Source organism: Arvicanthis niloticus, chromosome 1 (genome assembly GCF_011762505.2).
Source record: "Arvicanthis niloticus isolate mArvNil1 chromosome 1, mArvNil1.pat.X, whole genome shotgun sequence".
Classification (NCBI taxonomy): Eukaryota; Metazoa; Chordata; class Mammalia; order Rodentia; family Muridae; genus Arvicanthis; species Arvicanthis niloticus.
In genome coordinates, this window is record NC_047658.1 from 162,690,296 (window position 1) to 162,716,109 (window position 25,814).

Sequence of the window (25,814 nt, forward strand, 5' to 3'; positions counted from 1 at the left end):
TGCTCAGCCTTTACCTGGGTGCTGGGATTCGAACTCATATATTCAAATATATGAATATATGAAATTCATGAATGAATTTGAATGAATGAATATGAAATGAAACTCATATAGAGTCACTCTGTCTACTGAGCCATTTTCCCAGCCCTCCTTATTTCCAACTACAATTTCTTAGCAATGGCTTTTGGGAATCTAAAGTACCCTTGACAACCAGCTTTTAAAAACTACGTTTTAGAAGACAGGATGCTTCCTACTGGAGGGCAAATATTCCTGATGCAGAAAGATTAAAGTGTGGAGAATTATGGCTAAGATGAAGAAATTAAAAATGCATAACACATCTCACAGAGAATCACAAGGATCTCTGATTTATCAAATTAAAAGACACATTTTTTTTAAAATTGCAATCAGCGGGCTTTTGGTTGACTTCAAGGGATTACTTTATTTGAACAAACATGTTTTCATGATGAAAAACAAGTCTTTCTCTCTCCTAGAAGGGAAAACCAAGTACAGCTGCTTTCCCTGTGTGGGGTGTTAGGTTACCTGTGTTGGGACTTGCTCAGTTTTCTGTCCCTTCTGTTACCCACCGTGGTTTTTGCACCCAGACAAGCTCTCCCTCCACCCATAAGTCACATGGAACAATGTCCTAGAGAGAGGCCTCACTGACCTTGTTTTTCCTGTCATTTCTGTTCATTCTTTCATTACTTCATTGCGAGATGGTATTTTTTTAAAGACCTCATGCTGGCAAACAGGAGTTGACTTAGTAGAACATAACAACTTTTTGGAGTCTCTGGGTCTGTGATGTAAATTCCAGTTTGTTTTTAAGAGGCTTTCGTAATCCACTATGTAAATACACGTATTTGCATAATTTCCAAAACCCGTGCTTTGAAGCCACCGTCCTTCCAGCCTTCCTGTTGGTCATGGGGACACCAAGGATCTGCAGGTTTGAGTTCCGACATGGCCACTTTGTCATCTTCAAATTGAGGGAAAGCTGGAACAAGCTGCTTTGGAGGGAAGAGAGTCCCTGGTTCTCATGCACTTGACCTTTGTTGAATTAAACTACAAGGAACCCAGGGGAGCCGAGCATTTGCACTGGCTTTGACCTCAGTTTCCTAGGGGCGTCTATTGGCTACTTCCCTCAAGCTCTTCTATTTTGGACAACCCTCCTCCACCTGATCCATTCCTACTTTCTGCCGAAGCCACAGGTGAGAGTCAGTCGGCAAAGTCAACGCTTCTGTGGTGATGCTGAACTCCTGCCTGCTACTGGGGCTGTTGATCTATCTACCCTTGCTTCAGGCTGTGGGGCTGGACTTTGACTCCATTTTAAGGGAGGAGTTGGAGGACAAGGGAGAGAGCACTTTGCATATCCTGATGCCCAGGGGCAGCTAAAACCAAAGAGAAGGGACACTTGAATCCCCTTTGACCAAGCCCTCTGCCAGGTGTGCCAACTTGCTTTATATAGTTAGTTCTTCATAACACACACACACACATACACACACCATGCACAAACATGCATGCACATACACATGCACTCACACACACACATGCACGCACACCCCATACACATACGCATTCATGCACACACACATGAACACACATTCTGAGGAGTGAACCAAGGGTTTCACACACACATGCTAGCTAGGCAAGCATTCTACCACTGAACTCCATCCCAAACCTCCATTTACTGATTGGTTGATTTGTTGGTTAACTGATTGGATTGGTCTCACTAGTCTGGAATGCACTGTGTAGCCCAGAGAGACTTTGAATTTTTGATTCTCTTGTCTCAGCCTCCCAAGAAGTTGGGATTACAGACTCTCTCTGCTGGCTCAGTGGCTCAGTGTAATTATTCCTCGTATGTAGCCTTTGATTGCTCCCTCTGTTATTATAATTCATTTTATCAACCACTTCTCCTCATTTTCATCATTTAAAACTTAAATAGAGACAATAAAGGAAAAGAATTTCAAACAAGGGGGAGGGTCAGATACCATTCGTGCCCCCTAGGGAGCTCTGCCTCCCTCTGTCTTGCCTGTCAGTCAAGTTCTTGATTCAGCTCCAAAGGAACCTCTTAACCTTGAAGACAGTTTTCTGGGAGAGGACTTAATCTCACACCTAAAATCATTATTCTTGGCAGCTTAGTCTCTCCATAGAGATTAAAATTCTCTCTTGAGAGGTGGGACCTCAGCCCCAGAGACAGCTCAGAAAAGCCTGCAGCTGCCATTTTATGATTGGCAGAAGAGCAAGCTCACCAGTTATAATTCTTGCTTTCTCATTTGCATAACTTTCTCACACTGAGGTGATTGAAGGGAATGCTGGGTAGTCGTTCTCCTTCCATCTTTCCAGTCTGGCGTCTCGAAAAGTCAATGTAGCTATAAGGACTGGAGCACGCCTTGGTTCTATTGTGGTTATCGTGACGCATACTTTAAATGCCTTCTCTTTGAGAAGGCCCACCATACTTGGGCATCGGTGCACCCTGCCCCAAAGGCGTCCCAGTAGCTGTGACAACAGGATATGGATCATTTTTGTATAACAGGAAGGGGACAATCTGGGAGGTGGGGAGGTGCTTCTGTAAGAACACAGCTTCCACGAACTTAAGGATCTGAGTTCAGATCCCTGGCATCCATATAAAAACCTGGGAGAGGCTGCGAGTGCCTATACCCTCAGCACTGACAGATGGAGAGACAGTTCCTAGGAGCTTGCAGGCTAGCAGCCTCGACAAAACAACACGTAAGGCCTTTAGCTACACTCTTGCGATCTGCAGAGGGGTAAGCTCACCAATTAAAATTCTCATTTGCATAACTCTCTCAGAGCCAAATGCTCTGAGGTTTACTGAGAGACCCTGTCTGTGGGTGACAAGGTAGAGAGTGAAAGAGAGGACATTCCATGTCCTCCCTGGAGGACGGCCTCCTCAGTCAGGCATGGATACACCTGCACATGCTAGTCACCAAAAATAAATAAATAAATAAATAAATAAATAAATAAAATAATTTTAAGGAAACTAAGGTGGGCAAAGATTGTAGAGGTGTCTATGAAAGACGTGTTTGACACAGTTAGTGGTTCTTGATAAAGTGGGGTCTACTTGCAGGAGAAGCCTGCCTCGGCCTTCTGGAATGTGTGTGGATGTTAAATAAGTGTCTGGGGCACCAGTAAGCCAACAAAACTTCCCTTTTGGCTTCCTATTGGGTGACTTTGAAAAGCAGCACATATTTAGTTTGGAAAAGGCTAGAAACTATGTTAGTTTTAGATGAGTGATTCTGACCTATTCTGAGAACATCAATACTCTTTAATATTATTGAATGAATATACACATGTTAGATATGAGAAAACCCAGTCTGTGTAAGGGCACCGTCTTGGTCAGTTTCACAAAAGCATGTGTCACATAGCCACAATTAGAATTAAAATGTTGAGGTTCTGTAATGCCTGAGTCCTTCTGTGATCTTCACAGGTAACTGTTGGCCCACATCTCTGATCCTTGGTGAGCTGAGGTCTGCTTTCTGTTCACACAGTGTGCCTTTTCCTGGGATGCCACAGAAACACAATTACTTGCACATCCTATGGCTGTGGACTCCCATTCTCTCACTTCCTAAGAACCACATCTACTACAGGAGATTGCTTCCTGTGCTGAGGAAGTGTGCCAACACATGTTTATCCACACACAAGTGTAAGGACATCTGGGTGGTGTCTGCATTTTTGGCAGTTATGAACAGAGAAGCTCCAAGCACCCATATTAAGGTTTATGTGTGAGCCTGCATCTTTCTTTGTGTACACATTCAGGAGTCATTCCCACCCCTAACTATGAGACTGCTGGCCCGTAATAATCGGATGTTTGGTTTTATGTTTTAAGAAAAACACTTTGCCAAGCTATTTTCCAAAGTCATTGTCCTATTTTGTGTTCCCACCAGCAGTGTGTGAGAGTTCCGGCCTCTCTGGATGTACTTGCCAGCACTTGGCATTGTCTTTTTAAAAGTGTTTAGCCATTTTATTCTGCATAGAGCTGAATCTCATTGTTGCTTTAGCTTACATTTTATCTTGCATAATTTTGAGCATATTTTTACTGAACTGGTAAATTTTTAACTCTGTCTCGACTGGATACAGCCAGCTCACCTGTGCTCTCCAGGGGACATGCGTCATGTCTAGAGGCATCTTGGTGTCTCAGTTGGGTGTGTCCTCCTACTAGCTTCTCGGGGTTGGAGGCCATGGCTGGTTCTATCCACCTCATAGAGTGAGGAACAGCCCCTGCAATGGAATTACCTACCCCAATACTTGTACCTACTCATCAAGGTGCTAGAGAGTTATCAGGAAAATTCAAAGCAGAGGCCCACGTGAAGGTCACAGAGGCTCCGTGTAATATGTACCATTTATGTGAAATAAAGAGAGGCCTAGGTTCTGACTCAGCCCTGAGAACACACACGCAAGTAACATTACACATATTGTATTTAAGAACATGTGTGAATGTACACGTAGGCATGTAACAATGAATGAGAAATTGGCCATGAATTTGAAACTCTCAGGGAAGGGTATGCAGGAGGCTTGGATGGAAGGAAGAGAAGGAGAAAATGATGTACTTATAATCTCAAAACACAAAAGGAGTAAAAAAACGACTCTAGGAGGCAGTTCTCTAGGCCTTCACACATGCCTGGGTGAGAGGCCCAGGCTGTCGCAGCTTGGGTGTGCCCGCCACATCTGTGAGTGAATGCCAGCCCCCTGAGGCTTTTCTGTGCAGAGACCTTAGATTACTGATGAGCCCAAAGCTAGCTGTGCTTGCCTCATACACTCTGAAAACTCTTTACTCAAGAGGCCGCTCCCCGAAGGCCTCTGCTGTCTTCCATGGTAAAATAAGAGACCAAGGGAACAATCAGTTGCTGTGGCCACTTGGGGCTCTCCCAGGCTTTCCCACCTAAGTACCTCTGAGTACCATTCTGCTATCCAGAAACACAGAAAATCATTCATGAGCCACTTTGGGTGCACCAAAGGCCTATACGGATGTAAGAACCCAAGCCAAAAATCACCAGAAATAAATTTTAAGAAGCAATCAACAGACAGATGTGGTCCCTCTTGGACAACCTCTGACTTCCTTTAAAGACTGCTTGTAACTCATTTCAAGATTTAGATTCAGGTTAATGCAGAAACAGAGCCATCTCTTGTTTAGAGTATCCAGAAGTTTACCTTCAGAATGGATGTAGAAAGAGCCAGGAGAGCTGGGAGATGGTCCCCTCTGTAAAGTACTTAGCATACAAGTATGAGAATTCGAGTTCAAATCCCCAGAACCCATTTAAAAGCTGGTGGGGCATGCCTGTAATCCAAGCTTTGGGGAAGTGGAGACAGGCAGGTCTGAGTGGGGACTCACTGGCTCACCAATCTAGCTGAACCAGCAAGCTCCAGGTTCAATTAGAGACCCTGTCACAATAATAAGATGGAGAGTGACTGAGGAAGACAACACACATGCACATGCACACGCACATGCACACGCATGCACACATACATGCACACAAGCACACATGCACACTTGGTGTGGGGGTGTACACAAAGAGGCAGAAAAGACACTTGCTTACGAAAGTCAAATGCTGCCCAGAAACATCCTCATTAAAATTATCAAGTGTGGGAAGAAAAGTTTCACTTGAGGTCAGCTGTGTGGCTGTTCCTCTCAGCTCTCTGCCAGAGGCTTTGGTAGATGCAGAAGAGGTTCAGACTATGGCTCCTGTGCTTCTGGAGTCCATCTTGGCACAGAGAGACCCTGGGGGGTCTCCTGTAACAACTGAGCCATCAGTCAGCTGCTGGCTCAAGCCTGGACCATCAGCTCCTTGCAGGATCACACTCCTCACGCTGACAACCCCCACACAGGAAGCCCTAAACGCTCTGTCGAGTGATTCTCAGGCTTTCAGTGGTAAATGACAATTTTCAAAAATCCCTAGCCTACTTACTGCAGACTGATGCCCTGGCAAAGCACATGAAATGATGCATGTATGCAGCAGCAGTGTGGGATTCTTGTGTGCAACATTTTAAATGCTTTCCTCCCTGTTGACTGATAACAGCAACAGCACACCCTCTAGAGCAACCTTGGCCACAGACCACACGTTAGCCTTGAGGAAGAAGTGGGTGTGTCATGCCTACAGTGACTTAGCCCATGGCTCACACTCAGTTCGGCCACCAAGTCCTGGGGCTGTGCAGTCATGCAATCGAAGAAGTCCCCAAGCCCCACCCACATGTGCTCTCTAGTATTCTCTTCCTCCAGATTCTTCTCACTCACTGGATCAGTGGAGAAATCAAAGCAGAAAGGGGAGACCCACCAAACACAGATGCAGAGCTCTGGAGTGATGGAGACCCACACAGGATGCATCGGCAAAAGTGTGGTCCTGCTTACCTCTCCCTTCACTAGGGTCAGATTGGACTACCCTGCTTGCCCCTCTGTGAGCTGAGATGGCTGGCTGGGTTCTCACACCTCTTGTGATTGTCACTGGGTAAAACCTGCCACAAAGCATCATGGTCAGGCCAGTCACCCACAATCCAGTGCTTCTTAATTAGCATTTGAAGCTCACTGAGGTATGGCTCACAGGCAAGGTCATCTCCTCCCCACCTCAGCCACAGTTCTGGCAGCCCTGGTCATCATAAGGTGGCCAGGTGAGACTGCCCTTGTCATTCTGGGGCCAGCTGCAAAACATAGACCTGGATAGGAATCACCCATCCACAAACAGCCCTGGGGTCCATCTCTCCACGCAAAGCATTTTAAGACAGAGGGAACTGTCACAGTGAAGACTCTGTTGAGAATTCTGCTTCAACTCCGGGTGAAATGTCATTACAAGGAGCAACTAAAAAGGATGGGAATGTCAGTGAGTGTTCTCAACTCCACGGAGAGAGTGGGGGAAGAGAGGGAAGGGGAGGGGAGAGAGAGAGGAAACACAACAGAAGTCCCCTGACTGTCCTAAAACTCGTGAGCAGTGCTGAACATTGCGCCAGACATGGCTTCAGGAATTCTCTCAGTGATTCACGACTTAACTGCTCTCATGGAAGAACATGGATGGACAGATACATTCCGTGTGTTTTGGTCGCTGCTGTGGTATTTTTAGTGCTGGTTTCAGTGTTGTGGTCTTTGATTATTCAATAAGACAGGAAATTAATTTGACTCAAGATGAAGCTGTCACACCAAGGTCCAGAGCTTTGTGCTTTCCTTCCTTCCTGACATTTTGACATAAGCCTCTGAGAAATCAATAGTAAAGTTGAGCTATAGTGACCAGAGCTGCCCTCCACTCATCTCTCTATCCTCTTATGAGTTCTGTCTGACTTCACACTGACGTCCTCTTTCTAAAATATTAGTTGGACAAGAGGGACAGTCCACTGGATAAGAGGGATTGCTCTGCAAGCATGAAGATCTGAGTCTGTATGTTCAGATCACACATCAAAACCCAAACATGGCTATATACGCCTATAAACCCAGCAAAAGATGAGCAGAGAGACACACAGATCCAGGTAGCTTGCTCTTCCATCAGCCTAGCCAAAAAAGATGAGAGCTTCCACTCCTAATTCGGTGAGAGATTCTATATCAAGGAAAAGAGATGAAAAGAACAGAGGAAGGCACACAGCATCCTGTTCTGACCTCTACAGTAACATGTAACACACACACACAGGTGCGCACACACACACCACATACACATCACATATACCATACACACATGTATGCACATGCACCTACACCACACATACACATACCACACGCACCACACACATACACATGCACATGCATACACACACATGCACACACACCACAGACACACATCACATATACCACATGCACACCACACACGCATGTACACTTACATGCACACACACACCATACATGCATGCACATGCACACACATACCCCACACACATGCACACACACACCACACATCACATACACCACATACATCACATATACCACATACACACCACAAATGCACACGTACATGCACACACACACACCACACACACCATACACACACTCCTCACACAGTTCTTTTTTGCTCAGAAGTCTGCAAAGGTAACCAATAACATATCTTAGAGAGTCAGCCTTGTAAAACAGGAGGACTCTCAGCTACATCATTCTGTCCCTTTACTTATAAAGGGTCCTGAAAAAAATGTCTTATTAGCCAAAGTAATAGAACCAGTAGCTTCAATTTCAGATCTGGTGGGTGGCTTATTTCTGATTTGTTTGTCTTGGTTCCTCTGATGAACTCTCAAAGCCCAATTTGCCCCCCATCCCTGCAGACCACTGGTCTCCAAATTCCGCCTTGGTACTATGATCTTTCTTGCTCCAGGTACTTGCTTTACCCCGGTTCTCCACCACTGAAGTTTAGAGAGAAGCGGATGGCCCAGCCCAGGGAACAGAAGATAGAATACTTTGAGGAAAGGCAATGGGGTTTGTTTTATTTTGTTCATGTGTGTGTGTGGGGGAGTAGTAGTGTTTTATACATGCGTGTGTGAAGGTGCTCACACACAATTGTGTAAGTCAGAGATCTGCATCGGGTGTCTTCTTCAAACAATCTCTTACTTTTGCAGACAGGGTCTCTCACTGAACTTGGACCTTACTGATTTACCTAGACTGGCTGGCCAGAAGGTCCCTGAGGATCCTCTGGTTTTTACCTCCTCAGCTATGAGTCTACAGGTGTGTGCCACTGTACCTAGTTTCTAATGTGGGTGCTGGGGATCTGAATCAGGTCTCCATACTTGGACACTAACTTACCAATTCAGCTATCTCCCCAGACCAGGGCTGTCTGATTAAATTCATTTATTGAGTGTATATAGAGGGAGGAAACACCTACTATGGTATGAGTGTGGAAGTCAAAAGACAACTTAACTTATAAGGATTGGTTCTCCCTTCCCCCCATGTGGGGATACCAAACTCAGGTCCTTTGGTTTTGATGGCAGCACCTTAACCTTCGAAACCATCTCCCCAGCTCCGGGTGAGTTTTAATGCGCATAGGAGACACTGAGGACATTAAACATCATTGTACCAAAGTGGGTAGGATACAAAAGCCAGAAAGGAAAGAATGGAAACTTCTGATACCTTTAATGGCAGGAGTTGCCTTGCCTTTCCCCTACTGTATGTGCATATCCGTCTTCCCTGGTGAGAAAGCTCTGGTTTCACAACTATGATTCATTGCTCAGTTCCACAGTAGCTGCTGTCTCTTGGTTACTGCAGATGCATATTAACAAGGGCTCAAAGTCTGTTTGCAGCTAGTGCTTCTACCAACTGAACATCCACATTTATGGTACTGTGTTCAACAATGACATCTCTCCATCCGCCATCATGCCTCCTGGTTTTCTATGTCTGAAGTATATTTGGGCCTAGAACTAAACCATCCTGGATGCTCCCACTCCATCCCGAAACATATTTGAGCTGATTTGCTTCTGTCAGCGTTTGCTTTGAGTCCTTTCCTCCTATCTTTGTTGATTCAACTTTATTTTGTTTAATATGTAAATAGTTCCTGTGCTCGACCAGAGACTTCGTGTGATGCTTCTTCGCTACCTCACTGAACCATTCTGAACAGGCAGCCTTGGTTGATTTTTGACTGACTGATGGTTGGGGATTATGTGGAGCAGGGATGAGTCAGTGAGAGAGTTTTACATGGAGATCCTGTAAGGTCATGCCTTTGACATCCATTCATGACAAAAAGTCCCACGTGATTCAAAAGCCTCAAGCTATCCAAGGGCATATACCCAGATGGCAGCCTTGGGAAGCCCCAAAGGGAAGGCACAGCATCTGGGATGCCACTCAGCAGAAACCTGTCCCCAGGGCTTTGACCTTGATGGAGTAGTGGCTGATGAAGGAGTTTTTAGAAGCAGTACCTGCAAAATTGCACGAGACAGTGTTGCTTCCTCCTCTGTGGGAGAGGCTGCAGGAGGAAGGAAAAGGGCCGACCTTCCTCTGAGGTCAAGGCAGCTCCACACACATGGAGCTTCTCTGCTGCAAAGAGGGCAATGTTTTTTGGAGAAGCCTGGCAACAGAATAGTAGCCAGGATGCTCTCTCCATGGAGGAGAGATAAGAACAATATGACTCATTAAATAAATCATTCTGAGAAAAAGCCTCTAGTTAACACACAGTCTATTTGCTCCACTTTTTAATTATATTTATCAGCCATAAAATCATTCACAAACTATTTACAGAATTGGCCATAGCCTGTAAACCCACGGCCAATGGACAAGCTACTCTTTGAGTCTAAGACAAATATCTTAAAATTCCCAAGAAATTCGGATGCGGTTTGCTGCAGGAAGTGCTCCTTCTCCTCTTTCCATTCTGTGAGATGGTTCACGAATCATCTCTGGGATGCTCTGCCAGCGCCTCATGCTAGCACTGCCTGGTGGGTTTTGCTGACTGGGAGGAATGGTTCCCAAGAAGTGAACTTAGCCCAGGAGCCTGGGGCTGTTAAAGTGTCTACTGTTTGATCCAGCAGATACTCAGACTTCTCCCTAAAGCTTTCAGGTCATCTCACCAGACAGAAGGGAGTAGACTGCAGATGGAGACTGGGTTAAATCTCTTCCCTTTGGCTGCTGAAGACATCTTTCTGACCTCATGATGCAGTTAGAGGAGAGTGACATCCATCTATAGAATCTGTTCTCACCTAGACTAGTCTACCAAATCTCCAATCCATAAAGAAACGAGAGCCCTGAGAGATGAAATGCCCAGGCTGAGCAGTGGTGTGTGGTCCAGATCTAGCCACTCCAGATTACTTCTCATTCTCTTTTCTGTGTCTCCTTAAACAGAAGCTGTATAAAGACTCATTTATTGATCACATAGTACACACAAGACAGGGATGCAAGGGTAACAAGAGGCATTGGACGTGGTCGACCAGTTGTCTATTGCTGTATAATAAACCACCACAGTTTACTTGCTTTGAATTCTGTGGTTGGTCAGGGCTGGGTTAGGGTTTCTCCTGACATTTATGCTCCAGAACTCGTTGATCTGGCATTTCTTTTGGGGCTAATACGTCCTCACATAACAGTAGGTTGGTGTCAGCTGTCAGCTGGGTCAGGTGATTCCTCACAGGGAGGTAATATTTTGGAAAGGCCAACCTCAATACACAAGCACTTTTCAAACTCTGTGGATCATGTTTGATGTCCTATTGGCCTAAGAAAGTCACATGCTGAACCCAGAATCACCTCGGGAAGAAGTCACCAAGGGTATGGACCTACAACTTACTGAGGACAATGACTACGGTAATCTCTCAACCACAGCCTCACAAAAAAGACAGGTTATGTGCATTCAAATGAAAATTACAACACAAAGCTTGCTCCTGCATCCCAAGGTCCCAGGCCTGGATCTTTCTCTGTCCTCACCAGTCTGGCTCCCACTCAGCAGTCCTGGCTGTCCCTTGGTTCCCAGCAAGTTTTGATGACTCAAACCATCCTAGAGATGTGAACTCTGAACCTGGGACTGCTTTGCTCCTAAGCCAGAAGCTCTCAGTTGTTTGTTTTGTGTTCCTGGATAGCTTAAAAATATAGTAAAATAAAATATGTACCTGATAAAAGATGTATAAATACTGCATAGAATAAACAACTAAAAATAAAGGTCTTGCCGCCTATTTTATCATCTACTCCATGGATTCTTTTTTTTTTTTTCCCCTATTTTCTTCTAAACACATCTCAGGGATATCTGAATTCCCAAGTCCTCATTTCCTGCCCAAAAGTTCAAAGCTACAGGACTTCTTTGGGTCTGAAAAGCTGAAGGGGTGGTATGGGCTGTCCAGCATCTGTAATAGTCCGCGGTCTCTTCCTTAATCTCTCCCAGCTGTCTGAGGTATTGGGATTTGTTAACTCCGGGACTCTTGATCAGGGGTCACCTCCTTCCCACTGGGACTGGTTCTGTTAGCTGGTGCTGATGGCTTTGCTGTCCTTAGCCCGCTTTGTGTATGAAGTTACAAGGTAGGTGACCACAGAACTGTAGCAGACAGTGAGATGTTGCATGGGGAGTGTCGTGAAGTCCGGGTATCTGCTACTGAGGGATACATTTTCATCTCATATTCTAATCAAGGTACATTTGCCTATCAAATAAGCAGTATTCATATGTTCTTGTCACACTGTCTGTGTCCACCTGCTCTGGAGTGTAGACTTAAACCCTGTTTGCTCTGGAGTGGTTTAACCCTGCACTCCAGAGCAAGCAGACAGGGGACAGGTGTGTGAGACCACATGCCCAGGTGGTACACAGCAGGAATAGGCAGGCTGACACTGCCACAGCCTCCTTTGTGTGGAGAATGTCCTTAAGACAGCCTGGGAACAAGGGCAGTGTCTGATGTGCATCCTCAGTCCAGTACTGGCTGGGCTGAGAGGAGCACATGTCACATGTTAGGCCTGGACAGTACCAATGCCATTTTCTCAAGCATGCTTATTAGATCTTCACCAATCCCTTTGCTCAGGTAATTCACTTCCTGATCACCTACTTCAGTAGAGCAGGTAACAGATATAGAAACACACAGCACCGTGACACAAGTCGTTTTCCAGTCCATTGTGTGAACTGCAATGTTCATGGCACTGGTTTCCGTGATTCCGAGCAGACCTTCTCCTTGTCTTCCACAAGCCCCAAGTTATAGTCCGTTTCCTAATGTCTGCCCAGGCTCTCTCCAGGCCTAGCTGTCGAGGGTGGAAGGGCCCTGCCAATGCCTTTTGTTGACTTTAAAAAGGCTTACTTATGCTTGTTCTAGGGACAGACCAACTTCCTGGTAATACCTGAGTGCACCCTTTCTAGGAAGATCTTCACCATTCCCTAGAGGAAAAACAAAAACTGTAAATAACTTTTAGAGTATCTCTTCCCCAAACCCTTTACCTCTGTCTCTCTCTGGATTTACCCTTCCATTTGTTTCCGGGAGAATTTCTTAACTTCCCTTCCTCCCTACAGAGTAAAAATCCCCCTCCCCTCCCTCCCCTTCCCTCCTCCCCCCTCCCCACCCAGGCTTATAGTTTGGCAACCTGGCTTTCATTTTCTCATTGATGCCTGGATTGCCTCACAGGCTGCCGCATCCGAGATCCCACGGACACCCTCAAGTGCCCTGAGTCTCCTTCACAAGGAAGCTATTTGCTCAGCTCCTCATACAGACTTACTTGGTGGGTAGTGGCTAGCTCGAATTGTCAATAGAACACACACTAGAATCACTGGGAAGGGAATCTCTGTGAGGGATTGTCTACATCAGGTTGCTGTGGGGGATTCTCATTAAGGTAATTGTTATGGGAAGACCCAGCCCTCTGTGGGTATCAGGGTTCTTTAGGAGGGGTCCTGAATGGTGTAAGAGTGAAGAAGTCAAGCCAGGTATAAGTATGAGTGTGCGTGTATTTAGTTCTCTGCGCTCTTACTGTCTGTGACATCTACTGTAGATGACTGCTACTTGCTGCTGTCATGACTGAATGTGACCTGGGAGTATAAGCTAAAATAAACCCTTTCTGCCCACATCAACAAAAAAGAGACTAGGACAGACCTCGTCTTAATTTTTTTTTCAAATTAATTTTTAATTGGCAGATAAGATTGTAGGTATTTATTACTCAGAACGTGATGTTTTGAGCTCTGCACGCTCTGAAGAATAGTGAACCGTGTACCTGATTGACACTCGCAGTTAACACACGCAATGTTTCTGGTAATCATCATTGTGCGCTGAGAGCATTGTTTTCTCCGAGGACAACCTATGCTCCTGCTGTTGCCACTGTGAGACACAACAGCGCGCTCACATCTTATGTTCCTCGTCTACCTGTAATTTTGTGCCCTTTGAGCAATGTCCAATTGTCTTTTAGAAGGAAGAGTCCTTTCATGTCCAGTGCATTCTGTCTGCACTCAAAGGTTCAGAGATGGATAAAGTGTTTTCTTTCCACGGTTAGGAGCTACTGCCTCTTCTAAGTGATGTGTCGCCTGTTTGAATAGCTTGTATGCAAACAAAAGAGTCTGCTGTAATTTAGTTCTGCCAGGCCAGAGACCCACCAGTTTCCACAGAGAGTTAGGTGGTAGTGATTGGAGGTGGGAGAAGGGAAGTTGGTATCAGAACCTTGGGTCTTTGAGTAGGAGAGCCTGATCATCTTTACAGTAGCAAACATGCTTTGTCTGAAGCAGCTGTCCTCTGATCCAGCTCCGGCTGCCCTGCTTGTGGCTTTGTCTCACATAGCTCCCCACTCCAGGTGATGATGGAGCTGGAGATGATGGAGCTGGAGATGATGAAGCTGGAGATGTTGGAGCTGGAGATGACGGAGCTGGAGATGTTGGAGCTGGAGATGATGGAGCTGGAGATGACGGTCCACCACTCATGCTGGAGTGTTGGAGGAGTCTCAGTGCTTTTGTGCTCCTCAATTTCCTTGCCCTTTCCTATTCCACATGTTCTTATCTCTCTAGCTCTGGTCCTCAGATTTAATGAATTTAGATAAGGATATATAGTTGGATATTATCTGAGGTTGTTCTAGAAAGTTTCAGTACTAAAAGCTTGGTTTCTGCTGTAATTCTGAGAGACTACAGACCCTTTAAGAGGCAAGGCCTAGTGTGAGGTGATTTTGTCATTGGGGATGCTGCCCTCTCATGACATCAGCTCTCCCAAAAGCAAATTGATGTGAATTCCTCTGGTTTCTCACAGATGCTCCCACTGTCACTCGCCACGTGGGGTGCTGCCAAAAGAACCTCCCCAGAGCCAAGTGTCGGGCCTGTGCACTTGTAGAATGGTGACTTAATGTTGACCAGCTATATGGTGAAATGGATGAGTCTCCAAGCCATGATCTCACTACTAAAGACACATGCTTAACTGTAGGCATTGGCACAGGGAGAGGAATTTGATTTCTTCCTGAATCATAGAAGAGTGAGGCAGAGTGAGGGACGGGTGGAGGGCACCTACCCACCATTCAGTGCTGTTAGCCAAGTTCCCAACCTTCACAGCTTCAGGGCGGGCAGGCAACTCTTCCTGGTCTCTGTGGAAATTTTAAGGGTTCTTTGGAGAGTTAGCTGTGTTGGATGGTGTTTTGCTGGGGCAAACATGTGAAGGAGTGTTTTTTTGAAGTGGACACAGGTGAAAGACTAAGGCAGACACGTGAAGGAATATTTCACTGAAGCAGGCACAGGGGAGAGGATGTTCTGCTAAAGTAAAGATGAGAAAGGACATGTGATGAAGGATTCTTTGCTAAGGGCATGCATGTATTGGTTCACCTTACATTGTGTATTTGAGCTCCATTTGTCGGGACTCCGAGGACTGATTAGATACACATGCTGAGGCAAGACCCGTGATGAAGCAAGCCACGTGGAGGACACGTGATGTTTGGAGGGTATAAATAAGACTTGATGGAGTGACACAGTCAGTGCTTGGCTTGTTGGTACACCTAACTGTGCAAGGCTTGAGGTCTCACATCTTTGCTGACCTTCACTTCCCTGAGAGAGGCACAGCTGAGAACTTCTCCTAGTGTCCCTTTGGGTCCCTCCTGCTGACTGGAGCTGAGGCTGAGGCTTGGCTGTCTTTGCTAGGTTGTGTCACTGCTGTTAACCCAACTCTACCAAATTGGACTGTTGGTGTATATCCGTAAGAGTTTATGAGTGGATCGAGCTGCCGAGGCTGACCTGAGAACTGAACTGTCAATTTCCAGACAACAGATGGGAGTTGTTCCAAAGAAACTTTCTAAACAGGTCCACTTCCCTGTATCCTTTCTTTTCTACTACCTCTGGTAGGTGGTGGGTTACAAGGGAGGTTAAAGGGTTTAAGAACCATCATCAAAAACAGGATTTGAAAAAAATTAAAGTTACAGGTCTCTACCCACTAAAAGCCTGCAAGCATGCTACTCCAGTGTGGCAACTCCAGTGTGTCTTCAAATAGTGCCAAATGTCCCCCAAGGGACAAACTTTCCCTACTGGTGACCCCCTGTGCTAAGAAAATGGAACCCACAATGTGCCCAGGAGGAGTGAGTTCTTGGTGAAAAGTAGTGGAAACTTTGCTGTTTCTGGTCAGGCTGACAGGATTGGGCAGAACAACTTGAGGAACATGAAGACAAGAGACCAAAGGACTATATGGACAGAAACCCAGGACATCATGGCTTTGGTGAGCAAGACTTTGTAGTCCCCAAGCTGTGGTTTCTGAAGCCTGGGAGTGTGTCCCTTATCAGCCTCCAGAAGCTCTCCTTTTCCCTTTAATGGAGCCAAGTCCAAGCCATGTCCAGTGTCCACTACAACAGACATTTCTCTTAGCCTTAGCATCCAGTGGTAGACACTGCATTCAGAGTTTTTAATGAGTATCTGGGAGAGAGCTCAAAGTTACCCCACCTAGAAGTCTTCCCAAAGTCTGCCTCCTCTGTGGATCAGAAGCAACCGGCCGTTAGTGTGGAGACAGTAGCGAACTCTTCCAGGAGCAGTGCTTTTGGAAGTTTGCCTAGGAGAGCTAGGACAAGCTTTCTGAGATCAGCTTTGCTCTAGTGTGTGGAGTTTGGGTCTGGGCTGGTCAGTGCTGGATGCAGGGATCTAAGATCGCACCTGACCTGCCTCTGCTCTCTTCTCGAACAGGAGCATTGGGCTTGGGCTGCCCTGGGCGGGGCCTCCATCCCTTCCCTCAACCAGCCCTGACCTCCTGAGACTCTTCGCTAATTCTCTGTGGATTCACGTTGGTTTGAGGAGGTGTTAGTCAAATCAGCACCTCTGTATGGAGAGGATGGGATGGATGGAATGACTGAAGACACAGAGACGGAAGATCTCATGTTCTCTCACCAAGTATTACCGGCCACAGCAAACCAACTCAAGCAAGATTACATTTCGGAGATGAAGAAATTTCGGTGGTTCAGAGAGGGTAAGAAACATATACAAAGATCATTTGCGCCGATCCATCTGCAATGCATTTTACTATTTCAGATGCGGTGATAATTTTGACCTTTTACAAATAACCATTTCCCCATCACTTTCTGAATAAATCACATCTCTTCCCTCACTGGTCCCCATGTTTAGTACCCAAATGTTCTTGGTTGTCTGGGTTAACGCTTCAGCTCTTCCTACGTACTAAGGCTTTGCCCACAGCACTTTAAGTGACTCTCCAGTCTCCTTGATCGTTCAAAGCCCTTACCCCCCACCCCCACCCTTTCCTATGCTACCTTCTGCATTTTTCCAAGTGATGTTTGGCATTAGATTGTCATGTTTCTTTAAGAGAGGAAAAACGCCATTGTCATTTTGAAGGAAATTACTTGGGTTTCTTACCTGCAGTCTCCCCAAGTCCCACAAGGGACCTCTCTGCCTGTACTTTCATTGCCTGGAACTCTCTCCCCCACCTAACTTTGTTACCTTATGATTCCAGCTACTAGCTTTAATTGCCTAGCTGTTTACTGGCTGTGCCATGCTCCTCTGCCCTGAGCTCAGCTCCATTTACACTGGTGTCTGCAGGAGCAAAGGTAGCAGGTTATTCTCAGCCTGTGTCAAGCAGCCTGACATCCACCAGAGGTACTAAAGAAGTGATGCTGCAGGACCGGGTACAAAGTGTGTGCTGTGAAAGCATATGGGCCTGCATCTGATCACTGGTATCCTGGTACGAAATACATGGATTTGCAATCCCAGCTTGGGAGAGGCAGAGACAGGAGGATCCAGTACTCACTGGCCGGCCAGCCTAGCCTAAGTGGTGAACTCTAGGTTTCTCCCGATGAGAGACCCCATTTTATAAACAAGGCAGGACCAAATGATGGTTCTGCTTGCTGCCAAGCCTGATGTCTTGAGTTTGATCCCTGAGACCCACATGATAGGAGAATCAATGTCCAGAAGCTGTGCTCCACATGTGCACGCTGGTACCACACCTACGCTTTCTGTCAGACACAAATACACACACATAATAAATAAGTTTTAAAAATTAGATAGATGGTTCCTAAGGAATAACATTGGCCTGTGTGACACACACACACACACAGACACACACAGACACACACAGACACAGACACACACATACTCTAAAAAGAAAACCACTGCAATGAGCCAGGTGAGCAGAGCTGAGTTTCAACCTGACTATTAGCCTTGGTCTTAGAAGTTGAGCTGGGCTTTCTGACCTCAGAACACCCACCCAGAGACCCATCCAAATTCTCAAAATATCTATCAAAACTCCAACCTTCTGAGGACCCCCCACCCCCATTCCAGTGCACATCCCAAGGCTGTTATGAGATGGTTAGGAAACCTAGGAAGCTGGACTTCATTTTTGACAGCAGCACTTGAATAAACATCACCATGCTTTGTGTCTCCAGATCTGTTGCTAAATCTGCTATGTCTCTACAAGTTAGCAGCCCAATAAACAGCTTCTGCCATGTTCCACCATCTACCAGACTGTCATTTCACACGCTCTGAATGCCACAGGGAATCTTGGGAGTTCAACCAGAGAAGTACCTGCTCTGCAGAGTATTTGGCCCAGAAATCCATGACGTGTGTGGGCCAGCAGCAGCAACGGGGGAAGAAAAGTGGTGTCTGTAAGCCTCAGGGTGACCAAGGCCAGAGTGACATTTCATGTAGGTGTCAAGACCTCCAAGGACATATGATATGTTGTTTTTCATATCTCCCTGATGTAGACAAGGGTTCGGGAGGGTCTTGCTTTTGAAATGGAGTGATCCTCTCATTGTATTTGGAATAGAAAAGGAATCCTGTTTCTCTTCGGCGTATCCCCGACCACGGATGCTCAGAGTATCCTGGGTAAACGATCACCAGCCCCTCCTAAATCTGCACTCACATCGCGAATTAGAAAAATAAATGGTAGGACGGTTCCTCCGTTGTGTGTGGGAGTGCTAACTTCTCAAATCTGTACCAAGATTTTATAAACAGTATACTCCGTGGTGTCACCCTATATATAGGAGGAGCAGGGCGCTGTGTGAGTAGAAGGATGAAAAGGCTGCTTACGTTTGTCACACCAGCTCACACGCCCACACCCAACTGTCACCCATCCTGAAATTCCCACCATTAGAGTTACCACTCTCTGCACGGGGCTGCAAGAAAACCTTCACCCAGGTACCGGGTCACAGATTGGCTTCTTCACATGCAGCTTCAAGTTGCATCAGGTTTCTTTATTTTCTATTGAAAATGTCAAAGGACTGGGGTGCTTGCAAAGACTAGAAAACAGAAAGAAAATCCACTCTTTACCCTGGAGAAGCCCTTAACCACGGAAGAGGGCTGACACATGATGATGTTGTGCGGGTTGCCTGAGCCGTCAGGCGGGAAGGCTCTTCACACTGTGCTATTCTCCCCCAGATTCTACAGTGACCCCCTCTAATTGAGAGAAAAATCTCAACAAACCCAAGGTAGGGGGCATTCTATAAGAGATCAGGCAAAATTAGTCATTTAAAAAAAAGAGGAAGGCTAAGTTAATGCCATTGTTTAGAGCAAACATGGCAACTAGAGGGAAGATGGAATCTGGAGCGGACCCTGGACCACAGAGACAGTATTAATGGAGAATCGGGTGACATCCAGAGTCATTCTGCAATAGTAAGATGTATTAAGGAAGAAAGTTGGGATAAATAGAGTCTGAGACTGGAACAGTTACCCACCACAGAGATTGGGTGAAGGGTCAACAGAAACTAACTCTACTGTCCTAGCAACATCACTCCCAAGTGTATTAGGCTGGGTTCTCTAGAACAGAAGCAAGAGATGAGATAAGGGTTGAGTGTCCAGCAATGGCTGCCTGCATACTAGAGAGGCTGAGAACCCAGTAGATACTCAGCCCATGAAGCTGGCTGCCTCAGAAGTCCTTATCTAGTGGCCGGGGATGTTTCTTGGAGAGCTGCTGGCCGTCGGTCCATGCTGGAAGGTTGAAGAACTAGAGTGTGAGGCTGGTGGCAATAGATGTTCCTGCTTGAGAGGAAATAGAGGCAGGCAGGGGACAAGGCCTCTTCCTCAGTCCACTCATTGGAAGGTGACACTTCGTGGTCGGTCTCCTGCCCGAGTTCTCTCTAGAAACTTCCTCACAAACACATTTAGAGATGTATATCCTAAGTGATTCTAAACTCCTTCAGGGTGACAACATTATATCAACCATTATGTCAACAACCATTATATCAAGGATTTTGGGGATTAGTGAGGTGGGGATGTGGTCTGGGGGAAATCAGTTTTTCTCTCTTAAGTGACGCCTCCACTCAGGCTATAGAGGAACCCCTGGGGGAGCACTGCCCTAAGCAATGCTTTCGGTCTGACGGTGAGGCTCAGCCAGGTCACCTTTCATCACTGAGAGCTTGGGCATGCACACCTCCTCTTTCCCCTCCTCCTCCTCTTCCTCCTTCTCTTTCTCCTCTTCTTCCTCCTCCTTTTTCTCCCCTTCCATTTCCCCAATCCTGTGGGGGCCGTGTTTCCCTCAGAAATGACCTCTGCTTGCTCCCTGAGCCCAGGCTGCTTCTAGTGCTGCTGAGGACAGAATGGGAGCTTGCTCCCCCTTGCATGCTAGACTAGGTCTTGGTGGTACTTGTCTTGGCCATCAGGGCCCTAGTAATCTTTTCTTTTCTGGTCTCCAGGCAACCAGCCCTCGCAGAGGACACGGCACTGTTCAGTGTAGTGTGTTTTAGCTGAAACAGGTCTTCACCACTTCAGTCCTCAGGTCCTTCTAACCAGCCAGCCTCTGGCCCCCAGCATCTTCCCTCTCCTTCAGCCTACAAGGTATTGACGCTACATTTACAAGGTAGTAACTAAAATAATTTTATGGGTTGGGTCACCACAACATGAGGAACTGTATTAAAGGGTCACTGCATTCGGAAGGTTGAGCACTACTGGATTAAACGAAGAGAAGGACAGGCAGCCAGGACACCGAACCTGGTGCCTCACCTGCCAGGAGTACAAAATAGCTCTTTCTTTCCTGTGAACAGCACAGTGGAGGGGATGAGGAAGCATAGTAACCCTCAGGCTGGTCATCTGCCACACTTTCTCTCTGTCTTAGTTAGGGTTTTCCTGCTGTGAGCAGACACCATGACCAAGGCAACTCTTATAAGAACAGCATTTAATTGGGGCTGGCTTACAGGTTCTGAGGTTCAGTCCATTATCATCAAAGTGGTAACATGGCAGCATCCAGACAGGCATGATACAGGAGAAGCTAAGAGTTCTACATCTTCATCTGAAGGCTGCTAGCAAAATACTGACTTCCAGGCAGCTAGGATGAGGGTATTAAAGACTACACCCACAGTAACACACCTACTCCAACAGGGCCACACCTTCTAGTAGTGTCACTCACTGGGTCAAGCATATACAAACCATCACAATATTCACTATGTGGCCTTGAGCCATAAAAACATGAAGAACGACAGGTTACAAGAGATGGGAAGACTGCCCCCCTGCACTGTCCCCCACCCACCAGAGGAAGATGGGAAGGAACAGAAAGGTGGAAGAATTTTTATATAAGTGACCAGGTGAGCCTACAGGCCCAGGAGACAGAGAAGAATATGGACCCTTCCTGTCCTAGACACTCCCAAGGTGACTGTTGGGCATAAAATTAGGACTGACAGCTGTCACTGGAAATGCACATGTGCATATACTCTCGTGTGTATGTATATGACTTCTGTAACATCCATGGGAGAATGTTCTTTCTTAGTGTAAGTGCAATCTGCACCATCCTCGGGGGCTTAGCATCTGTCCCTCCCTTAGAGACATGCATGAGGTTGATCTACCAGGCAAAGAATCTGAGTTGCCTTTGAAGCCCATGGCAGAACTGGGAATAGATACATGCAGCCCAGAGGTTTCTGTCTCTGTGTGGTCTGGGGCTCCCACTGAAACACTAATCAAGATGAAGCCTGAACAGAACAAGTTCAGGCCAGGTAAAAGCAACAGGCAGTAGGATGGGAGCTAAACCTCAAAGTGAAATGAGTCTGGTTAGAACTTGGGGATGTGCTGACAGGCAGGTGGCCACCACAAGCAGTGTGTAGAGAACCTAGCAGGTTACCCAGTGGGAAGAAAGGCCGTAGGGTGAGCTGCAGCAACCCTACCAAAGATGAAGGCAGGGGATGTCCAAGAACACCTATGACTGACTAGGATTTGTTACCGACGTTTTTTGCCCTGTGCTTCAACCTTCATAGGATTCTGGGAGTTGCTTCCTACGCTAATGCATTCTCATTTCCTTCTCAGTGGATCAGATTTGATTCTTGTTATTTGCTGTTAAGAATCCCATATAACATAAACATATAACTGTGTCCCTAATTTATGTAAATGAATCACATGCAAATGATTCCCTTGCACCTGGAAACTCCACGTTGAATAACTGAGAGGGGAGGGAACCAGGCTGGGCTGCTGTTCAGTAACAGAGCGAAGTGTGGTTTTGTTCCCTCCTATATCGCTACTAAGTAACATCCGACATCACGCCTGAGACCTAAAAACCACTAGTGAGCACATGAGGGCCTGCGAGTTAATTATAACATTGTTTGCTAGGTTTGGCTTGCGGTTTTCCTCTTATAATCAAATGTTCAGCCATGGGGGAGGGAAGCTCAGTCGTGTGCTGCCACGGATGTTTTTAACCAAGAGTCTAAGGCTCTTTGATATTTTTGGCTTCATATTTCCCATTTCCAGTTCTGATTTGGGAATAAAGCAAGACTAAAGTCCAAGTGAAGGATGTCCTCCGCTGCAGAGCAGCCTGGAGTTTCAGGTAAGAAGTTAAGTTAGGTGGCCGCAGTTCCTCGTGGCCCTGCTCTTCTTCTCCTGCTTTCCTTTTGCACAGTCTCATTTTTGTTCATGTGGCAAGCTGGACGTTCTTGCTTTTCTCCCTCCATAGAACTTTTAAATGGTTATCCAACATTTAGCATTGTTCCCTTTTAAAATTAGTCTCTCTCTCTCTCTCTCTCTCTCTCTCTCTCTCTCTCTCTCTCTCTCTCTGTAAGTGTGTGTATAAGCATGCACACATGTGTGGACTCATGTGAGCACAGTTGGTAGAGTTACTAATCCCTTCCTTTGGCCCTGTAAGTTCGAAGATTGAAGTCGGGTTTTCGGGTGTGGAAGCACCGGATTTCACCCACTGAGCCTTCTTATTGCCCAGTTTCGGTTTTCTGGCTTTTTGTTTTGTTTTCGAGGCTGCAGACTTCTTGTATCTTGTCCTTTTTCTTATGGAGTAAGACTTTAGACTTGCAGCCTGGCACCAGAAATCAATTGAAGTGTCTCTTTGCTTTGGATGTCCCAGGAGGGCAGAGTGGTACTTCTGACTGTTCCCTCACTCGGTCCTACGAACTAAGGCTTCACAGGGTCCCCATGGTAGTGGCAAGAGAAAGCAAGGTGTTTTGTTACTTATTCAACTTCAAAATTTTCAAATCACGTAAGAAAGGCATATGACCCTGCATTCAGCCTTCTGTATCTATATTCAACTGAGTTGGGGTTTTAAAAAAATACAGATTTTTAATTTGTCTTCATCGAACATGCAGAATCTCTTTCGTTCACTATTCCTTAACCAATGCATTCCAGCAACAATTTGTATAATGTGTATATGGAGTTAATTATTATAAGTAATCTGAAGATAATTATGAGTACACAGTGGGGGGTTGGTTATATGCAAACATTAGACCATTTTATATAATGGATATAAGAATCCATGAATCCTGGTATCTGAGAGGACGCCAGGACCAACTCCACTGCCATCTAGGGATAGTATGTTCTGTGAGCTAACTCTTCAGCACTTCATAGACATATATGTGCAGGAGATGGAGTTCAGTGGTTAGAGCACCAGCCTAGCGTGCACAAGACCCTGGGGTGGAGCTCCAACACTTAACCAAGGGGAAACAGTAATAAAAACTAATGCTTCTCTCACTATTAAAAAACAAGTGTAAATAGCCTTAAAGTCTTTTAGATATTTTAAAGTCTTCTAAGCATTTCGTTATTATAGCATTATTGAGAAGTAACACTAGTCCTTGTATCTGTCCATCCCCGCCAACTACATGCATACTCTGTGTTAGAAATGCAAACGGAAGTGGGGCTGCTGAGGTCCACAGGGATCTGGGTGGGAAGACATACCGTTGCATTTCAAATGTAAATTCTTATGGCTTCTGGGCACAAACATGATCTCCCTGGGTCAGCTATCCCGTATTAGAGACTGAAGAGTACAGAACCTGAACTCTGTCCCTGCCTTAGTTTAGACCATGCAGCCTCAGTCCCAGACCCAGGCTGACCCCCAAGTGTCCAGGTCCTGAACAGCCTTGGTGACTGAGGAAAGCGTCTGAAGGCAGGACAGCAACCAGAGGGAAGTCCTCTTCCCACCCAGACCCCCATGGTCTCCAGCAGTCCCACTCCTGTTTGCATTTCTAACACAGAGTATGTTTGTAATTGGAGAGGATGGGCAGATCCAAGGACTAGTGTTTCTTCTCAAAGCTCAAATTCCCAAGAGGATGTGGCATTTAGCTGTATCTTCCAAAGTTAACTTTCCAAAGGGAACTTGGTCTCCAAATGTTAGATGTGCAGAGAGACTGAAACTCTCAGAGACCCCAACCCACCCACAAGACACACTGTGGTAAGCTCTGTCCTGCCGATAGAGTGACAGCTTGCTCTTATTTATAGCACTTGGAACCCTCCGAGGTTCCTTTTCTTACTTGATCTCATTTGCATCTCAAGAAAAGAGAACAAGTTTGGTTCCAATTTTACCAGTGAGGAAACTGAATCACGTCCTTCCCAAATCCCCAGGATATGAACCTTAGACTGTGGCTGTGCTTGAGATGACGCCTTAAAAGAAGCAATCACATTAAAATGGGGTCACTGGGGTAAGCTCTAATCCAATCTGACTGGTGTCTTTATAGAGAGAGATTAGAGTGCAAATACAAATGCCCAGGCAAGATCACGTGATCACACAGCAAGAGATTCCTGCAAAGACAAGGAGGAGGCCCGACAGCAGAAGAAGCCAATCAACCTCTCCTCACACTTTTGTCCAGAAGTTCTGGCTTTCAATACCGGGGGTGGGGGGTGGTGGGGGGGGTGAGGAGGAAATCCCTCTATTCTAAGCCACCTTGGTGTTTTATTTTGGCTGCAATTGCAGACTAATACAGGTTCCTGGTTTCTGGAACTTTCCTGAGGGCTCGTGCTTAGCCAGAGCCAGAGTGAACTTCAGTCCTCAAGTCCTGCGCTTTGTAAATCCTTTATGGAATAAAATATTTTGTATATGGGAACTAATTCTGTCGCATAGCTAGCGATGCACATTGGCTCTCTCACTGACTGACTGACACATTGTTCAAATCGCATTTATAGCAAAATGTCTCCAGGTATGGGGGATGATGATCCAGGGCTCCTACCCTGTTCCATAGTCCATGGATTTTCCATAGGAAAGCTAAGGTAAGCCTCTTTATCTGTCCTAGTTTGTCCCAGGATCCAGTATCTTAGCACCAGAAAGAAAAAAGGATTCTGAGGAAATAACCAGCCATCTTCAGGTAGAGCCAAGGCCAGTGAGAACAGCCTTCTGGCCAGCACACTTATGTCCCCCAGCACCCTCCTTACCCAGCCACGCTCTGCTGTTGATCTGTCCACTGCCTCCTGGTGACTCTAGTCTGTGGTCTTTTGCTTTGCATTGGAACATGGAAGTGAAACTCCATGTGAGAGCAGGGTTTTACATGAGGAACCCATTTCTCTCTTTCCTCCTTGCCTTGGGTTGGAGGCTCACAGGCTCCAAACTGGGCTTAACCTCGGAAGGAATGTTCTCAAACCACAAGGAACAAGACTTCCTCTGGCACAGACGTGGCCCCAATGGGTGGCTAAGGAGTCTCTCTGTATGGGCCCCATTACTCCCTCTGCCTACGGGGCTGTAGCTACATTTGTCCCTCCTGGAAGTGGGATGGGGGTAGGGGTGAAGGCTGACTTTCCCAGAAGGAGGACATCTCACTATCTGGCTAAGATAGTAACTGTTGACAGTGACAGTGACATAGTCCATACTCACAGACACAGCAGCACGCTCACTTTTGGGTTCTG

General features: G+C 46.2%; 1 long non-coding RNA gene across 1 annotated transcript; it reads left to right on the top strand.

Annotated features, from left to right (window-relative positions):
• Positions 1–104: 104 nt before the first annotated feature.
• LOC143439304 (uncharacterized) lies at positions 105–24,806 on the top strand. Its single transcript, XR_013107606.1, has 5 exons — positions 105–1,199; positions 16,467–16,746; positions 20,417–20,558; positions 22,452–22,527; positions 24,656–24,806. It is a non-coding gene; the product is annotated as an uncharacterized LOC143439304 (long non-coding RNA).
• The last annotated feature ends 1,008 nt before the right edge of the window (positions 24,807–25,814 follow it).